At 39.8% G+C, this 7,932-nt stretch overlaps 1 long non-coding RNA gene across 1 annotated transcript; it reads left to right on the top strand.

Moving 5' to 3' along the window:
• The first annotated feature begins 2,792 nt into the window (after positions 1-2,792).
• Positions 2,793-6,388, top strand: LOC140602225 (uncharacterized). The gene is made up of 2 exons (XR_012005203.1): positions 2,793-4,619; positions 6,194-6,388. It is a non-coding gene; the product is annotated as an uncharacterized lncRNA (long non-coding RNA).
• Positions 6,389-7,932: the final 1,544 nt, after the last annotated feature.

Raw genomic sequence — 7,932 nt, forward strand, 5'->3', positions numbered from 1 at the left:
TTGAAGAGTTTGCAAATTGGGATATGGTTATGTCAGTTGGGTGTTAAGATTTGATTATTGCAACTCATTGGTTTGTTTTGATTTTTCCAGTTCTCTCTTCTCTTCTTACTTTGAAGTGATAGTTTAAATTTTGTATGGATAAAAAAGGTTCATATATTTATAGGTAATATGTTTAATTGTTTATAAAAGAATCAGACTTTTGGGGGGGGTTGGGCAGTATGTGTACACCCCTGAAAAAAGGGTCAAACCATTCCCACTTCACGGTTTTCCTCTGAGTTGCTTTGGGAATCCAGGGGTGGGAGCCATGATGCTACTGATGATGCACCAGCTCTGGGAACCTCTGCACATGCCCTGTTCTGAACAGGGCCAAGTGCCAGAGCCAAAGCAGCATCCTGAACCTCTCACGGCTTACCTTAAGCTAATCCATAGAAATTGCACATACAACTCTCTTAGCAGTGATGAAGAAGTGAAGCTCCTTGTTCTTATTTCGGCTCTCAAGGCCTAGCATGTAGTTGAGAGCAACAGAAGCAAATAAAGGCATCTAGAAATTCTTTGTAAAGCTATCTTCGTTTAAAATTGCTTTCAAGGGATCCCTGGGTGGCGCAGCGGTTTGGCTCCTGCCTTTGGCCCAGGGCGCGATCCTGGAGACCCGGGATCGAATCCCACGTCGGGCTCCCGGTGCATGGAGCCTGCTTCTCCCTCTGCCTGTGTCTCTGCCTCTCTCTCTCTCTCTCTCTCTGTGACTATCATAAATAAATAAAAAAAATTAAAAAAAAATAAAATAAAATTGCTTTCAAAAACCTCACAAAGCCGTAAGCAATCTGCAGTCATTTCTGAGCTCACTTTAGGTTGAAAACCTCACTCTTAGAATGGATAGCAATATCTCTTTGATTAAACAGTTGGTGATAGTAATCAATTCCATTTGCCACCTCCTCACCCTGAAACACATATTTTTCTTCCCACATCCCTGTCCCTGGAGAAAAATTTGTGCCTGCACCTGTACTGGTACGTATCAAGTGTTCCCAACTAACGAATGTTTGGTTTACCAGCTTGGAAAGTACCCTTGTTTTTTGCCCCCTCACTGAAGAGAGAACATGCAATCCTGCACTTAAGCTTTGATTTCTTGCAGTCTGTGGCTTCCCGGAACAACATATGTGCTTGCTCAATGTCTTTATTTTGCCAAAAAGACTCCCACAATCTCAATGATACTTTCAACCCCTTGTATTATATCCTGATGTCTATTTATATTGACATCCAGACATTTTAGTTTCACCGCTGGCACAGATATGACATTTTTGTGCCTAATTATTACTGAGATAGTGTAAAACAATCTCTCTCTGGACAAAACCCGTTACTGCCAGCCACAGCTCAAGACTTTACTTTATGAAAAGTTTTTTTGATAATTGTCTTTGGCTTCTAAGAAACCATCCATTTAATGACTTCAGGAGCTTTTGAAGAGCAGGAGGCCACTCATTCCTCTTTAAAACTAAATGTTTGTACTGGCCACTTCAAAACTAAATGTTAGTTTTTATTCATGAGACCCACAAACTTGACACATATTCTTGGCCCTGCTATTATTGTTTTATTGTGGGATCATATATATTACTATAGGCTACGGAATAAAAGAAGATGTACAATGACTTTAAAAATATTTGTTTGCCTCTGCTCTTAGGGGGGAGCTTAGGAAATGGGTGAGGAAGACAAGCACACAGGGCCATAGTAGGGTAAAACCCTGTCATAACATACCCCAGGACAATGCACATTTGCATATGATCCAATTTCCAAGCACTTGTGGGTTAATGTTCTTAAGTTGTGTAAAGTAGGCTGAAACTGTGGAGGAGAATAGGAAGTCTGATGGGCAAACAGGCAGCAACCCAAACTGGGAAGTAAGATCTAGAGAATAGGTCTACAGTATTCCATTGGTTCAGTCAGTCTCTCAAGTTCGGTTGATGGAACAGCTCTCAACACAGAAGGAAATTCCTGGAGTCACTTTCACAGTTCTGGAAATCCCAGCCAGCAGGAAATCCAGAACCAACCTCATTGGTGTTTAGGCTTGTTGGAGGGGGGTAGTGGGAAGAATTCACACCAAGAGGCTTCAAAATGCTGCAGGGATCTGGATGGATTTGAATCATACTAAGAATTCCTTAAGATAACTCCTGACTGGCAGACTAGGTCATTTATTAACCTCAAGATAATGCAACTTTATATGTTACGCAGTCTATATAGTACGCCTTTCTGGACCCTACCTATCATATTATGGTGGGATTCTCCATAGCCTCCTACTTTCTGTGAAAAAAAAAAAATGATTGAGGAGCACCTGGGTGGCTCGGTTGGTTGAGTGTTCAACTCTTGGTTTCTGCGTAGGCCGTGAGCTCATGAGTCACAGGATTGAGCCCTATGTTGGGCTCCACGCTCAGTAGGGAGTCTACTTGGGGATCCCTCCCCCTGCCCCTCCCCCTGCTCATACTGTCTCTCTCTAAAATAAATAAATAAATCTTTTAAAAAATAACATAAAATATGATAGAGGTTTCCTTAGCATGTGGAGATTAGATCAAATGTAGTTAAGATCATGGTTTTCAGGCAACTTTTGAAAGCAAGAGAAAACTACATTTTAGATTTTTGTAGTGAAATATATATATGTCAATATGGTGTGTGTGTGTATTTATATGTTTAAACATGCTGTCATTATTACTGATTGAAGGCAAAGGTATAGGTACATTTAGAAGCTAACATACAGAATGCAATTGAGAAGGAAAGCAACAAAGCATCAGGACATCTGTGGTGGGCACCGCACCAAACTAATGCCCCATTTTGAAATTAATCTGAGCATTTTAATTTTTCTTTCATTTTCAAAGACAGAAGTCGGAGGCTGTTTTAGTGTATAATGAATGTGGGGCAGAAAATTCAGTGAAGCAGATCACTATTGTTTGGAGAAGAATCACTTAAGTGGTCTCCTCACTTACGTAAGTGTGGTGTGAATAGACTCCATTGTCCTGATGGGCAGTGTCACTTTGCAAAGATTTTCCTTGTTTTGAGAAGGGTCACTTAAGTGGCCTGAGTCACTTAAGTGCAGGGTGAGCTGGATGTTATTCTGGGAGAAGAGTGTAACCAGAACTATGATGTTTTAAGTGTCTTTGAAAAGTTGTAAGGCCATCCCTGCAGAAACAGGTGGGGACTTCCTTTTTGGCCAACAGTCCTGGGGCCATGCTGCATTCTGAGAAGTGACTCTGCATGAACCAAAAAAGGTTAATCACTGAGAAATCTTTGGGATCAGAAATCTCAGGACATGAGGGTCCTGTAGTGGACAAGATGGTAGGGAATGGCCTTTCCCTGTAGGAACAGCTATGAAAGGCCTTGATTTTGAACCAGCAGCAGTGATAGGAGTAGAAAACAGTGCCTCCTCCAGCGAGCTGAGCACTGCCCTGGAGACAGCTTCTAGGATGTAAGCATCTCTTTAACTTCTTGATGTTACCCCAGATGATTCAACACAAGTGTTCTGAGACTCCGTTCACCCCAGATGTCTCTGCCTTTAGCACACTGCTTCTCTGGAGCTAGAACTTGTGGAGCCTCAGCTCTACAAATCAATAGAGAAGTAGAAGAGCTTTAAGTAGGTGGGTCCAGGCTAGTTTGATTGGAAACCTCTCCATTGTAACTCTGATCCATAGGGCACTCCAGGGCCTTTGGTTACTACAAGAATCAAGGATTTGCCCCAGTTCTACCTTTTGGCTGTGATTCTCCAACACGAGCTTCCACATAGCACCCAAAGCTCTTGTGCCACAGACTTTAGTGTCCCTTCAACTTAACTTGCTTTCTGAAGTCATTCCTGTGCATGGGACTTTGGAATGCCTAATGAGGGGGTCTATTAGAAGAAGAAAGATGGATCTCTGGACTAGCAACTATTGTCATGAGGAAGCTCAGGGATTATACTCAGACACTAGATTAGGAAAAGTTCGTGGTATTCTGCCCTGGGCTGAGGGTCACCTCAATTCCACATAAGAAACAGAAGTAACATGCAATCTGTTAGGTAGAAAAAGCAAGAGACTAAAACACACTGAAGTCCACACACATACACACACATGCTACTTCTGGTTACATACATCTTAGGAAAGTAAGCAGTAAATACTCCAATGAAATTAAGATTGGAATAAAGAAAGAGCCAAAGAATAATACTTTTTAGGAAGCAGGCCCAGAACAAAGTGAAGAAGCTAGAAGTTCAAACTCCTACAAGAGATCAACATCAACAGCAGAAAAAAACCACTTTCTCACTAGCCAAGCCTTGAGGGTTTCCCTGAGTCATACTTGGCTTTCTCCTTAGAAGAGGTCAGTTTAAGTTAAGGTAATGGAAAGTCTACGACCTTATTTTAACATTAGAGAATCAGCCTCTCATCAGAAAATGGTGATTCCTTTACCCATGATTCATACATTACCTAGAAGCCTCTGGTTTCCTGGAATTCTCTAAAAATTCCAATTCTTTTGGCAGTAACTATCAGACACCACAATCTATTTCTCCTACAGGGGTTGGAATTAATCTTCTGAGTATTAAAATGAAGTTATTTGTCTTTTAGTGTCCTCTGCCCCAACTGGCGGTCACCCAGGTTATTTCTGAATTGTATAAAAATGTAAGAGTTATAGTAATTTTATTTTATATATTCTTCTTTTATATATTATTGTTGTTGTTATAGCTGCCATTCATTCAATAAATATTTATTGAATACTTACTATGTGCTATTCTAGGAGCTATTGCTGATAGTCACCAAACAAGGTGCTTGCTTTATTAGATGTATCTAATCCTCACAATAGTCTGCAAAAAAATGAGAATTATTCTTCTGATTTTATAGAAGGGAAAAAAACCCTAAAGATCAGAGAGCTTATGTAACGTGCCCAAAGTCAGACAACTAATATGAAGCAAGGCACTCTCTGATTACCTGATTCCACAGCAGTTTCTGCTAGAGCAGAACAAATCTTAGAAAAATTTCTTTTCTTTTGTTTCTGTTAACCTATCAGAAATGTTCATTGTTACTCTATACTGGTTCTCACTGCTGGCAGCAGATATTCTGCTGCTCAATATCTAATTACCTTCTATTTATTTCATAAGTGGGGGAACTCTGTTACCCAAGGACTTAATTGTCCCCTTTACTCTAGGAAAGTTTCAGGGAAAGCAATTCAACATTCATTGAAAGAACACAGAATAGAGAATAGGGAAGGGTTGATCAAGGGAGTTTGGGAAACTAAGAAATTTGGGAATCAGATCTTCCTAGTATGTACTCACTGCTATCTTTGAAATAAAATAGAATAGAATTTGTTACTAGCATATTGGCTAGTTCTATTGCCAAGTGCCTTTCACTCCAGGATATGTTTTGAAGTCAAAAAGGAATAATTGTTCACATGCCATTTAAGGTTACTTATAGATCTACTTCATTTAGTGCAATGATCAAAACTTGATTATAACTAGGTAAATGTGCACAGCTCCCTGTCACTCACTGGGGTGCTAGAAATTGAGACAAGATGGTGTTTTGGTTTGTGTTGTTTTGAAGTATTGGAAACCCAGAACTCAGCAAATATATTTACAAATGGGTTGAATTCTTTGTTGAGGCAGGGAAACTACTCAGTTGGTCATGGGGTCATAATTATAGATGTGTGTCATGATATAAAGGATAGCAGAATGTGCCATCCAAAATATGCCACTTTGGTATAAAGATTATCATGAGCTGAGAACAGTTAAGAAGCAGGTACCAAAAAAAACAAAAAAACAAAAAAACAAAAACAAAAAAACCTGTCTGTCTTCCCTCTGTTTACCTAAAAGTATGACATACCTTTATAAATATGTCCCCTTTACCCTCTCTATTAAGATGGACAGAAGTTAATCACCAGAAATAAATCTAGACCTTTATCAGTCCAGAGATAGCACCAGAGGAATCTACAAATCTTCTGTACCAATCTTTCCATTAGTTCACCCATACAGTTACTTTCCTACAATTTGCCATCTGAGAAACAGAGTTGTTTTCCCTTGTCTTGTCAGTTCTCTAAAAATGTATTGTTCTTTTGTTAAGATCCTAGATAAGCCTAAATTCTAACCACCCCTTTGAGTTACTCATTGCCATATATAATCCTATGAGTTTACATCATGTATATGTTAATAAACTTCTGTCTGGTTTTCTCTTGTTAATCTGTCTTTTGTCCATCTAATTTACAGGTTCCAGGCAGTGAACCTATGAGGAACAGGAAAAGTTTTTAACTCGCCAACAGCCATGAATGTCATCTGACATGTGCGCAAAAGTAGAAAAAGGCTTTTGGCTCTCTTCTTTGGGTGTGTTCTGTACAAGATTTGATTCTGGCCCTTGCTGGGAAATGGGTGCTCTAAAGTAAAAGTGGCTATTGGGTCCAGAAAGACGTTCTTCCCAGAACACACGATTATCAGCCCTCTTCCAGATTCAAGGTGATAACTGCACAGAATGCTCACATATTAACTTAAAATATTCACTATGAACTCATGTTCAGGCCAAACAAAAATATAATAGAGGCTTTCTTGCCCTTTGTTCTTTATAAAATAATCAGACTTTTGGAATGTCAGACCCACATTTTCTGGATTCCATCTTCCATTCATATTATGTTTGGGTGGTATTTTATACATATCTGACACAGACATTACACCTTCTACTATTATCCAAATTTGTGATGATATAGTTCTAAGTGGACTAAACCAAAGATGAGTAGTTAAAGGCATCCAGTGCAGTTTGTTGGGGAACTATATAAATTTGTGGTGGCTGAGCTAATCCAAATCTGACAAGAACTGTGTTTTATTTGTTTTCATTTCTAGCATTTATCACAGGATTTTACCAACCATAGTTATTCACCAACGTCGTTAAATATTAAAATATTGATGACAGCAGTGGTATGGATGCCTTCCTTCTAGAGGGACTCACTTGCTAACATCTGCACATCTGGCCCATCCAGGCAAACACGGGATTATCCTGAGAGTTTCTCTGGTGGCTGTGTGCGTATCTGGACTTGCTACATTCTCCTTTATAGATTCTGCTCAAGTTTTCTCTTTCTTCTTCTCTACCGTTTTCTTTTGTTTATTGAAATTTTGAGGACTTGTTTAAGAAACTTATGCCTGGCACCAAGTAAGACTATCTCCTGTATGAAAGAGTTTAATTTCACCCTTGAGTTTTGTTAGGGTGCTATGTGAAAGGGAAGGCCATCCAGGCTTTGGACCCATGTCTGTAGGACTCATCTCACCTACCTGTCTGATAAATTCTCTTTCTATGGAGAGTCAGAGTGTACAGTCTTCACCACTGTCTTTGAGGCTTCAATCAGGGGAAGAAGGGAGAGACTTTTTTGTCTTTCTGCCAAAGACAGATCATGGGATACTTCTTTATTTTTTTATTGGAGTTCGATTTGCCAACATATAGTATAACACTCAGTGCTCATCCCATCAAGTGCTCTCCTCAGTGAATGTCACCCAGTTACCCCATCTCCCCATCCACTTTCCCACTATTCTTTGTCATTTCCCAGAGTTAGGAGTCTCTCATGGTTTGTCACCCTCTCTAATTTTTCCCACTCATTTTCCATCCTTTGCCTTTTAATCCCTTCAACTATTTCCTATATTCCCCATATGAGTGAAACCATATGATGATTGTCCTTCTCCAATTGACTTACTTCACTCAGCATAATACCCTCCAGTTCCATCCACACTGAAGCAAATGGTGGGTATTTGTTGTTTCTAATGGCTGAGTAATATTCCATTGTATACATAGACCACATCTTCTTTATCCATTCTTCTTTCAGTGGACACCGAGGCTCCTTCCACAGTTTGGCTATTGTGGACATTGCTGCTATAAACATTGGGGTGCCGGTATCTCGGCTTTTCACTGCATCTGTATCTTTGGGGTAAATCCCCAGCAGTGCAATTGCTGGGTCACAGGGTAGCTC

This window comes from Canis lupus, chromosome 13, assembly GCF_048164855.1.
Source record: "Canis lupus baileyi chromosome 13, mCanLup2.hap1, whole genome shotgun sequence".
Taxonomy (NCBI): domain Eukaryota; kingdom Metazoa; phylum Chordata; class Mammalia; order Carnivora; family Canidae; genus Canis; species Canis lupus.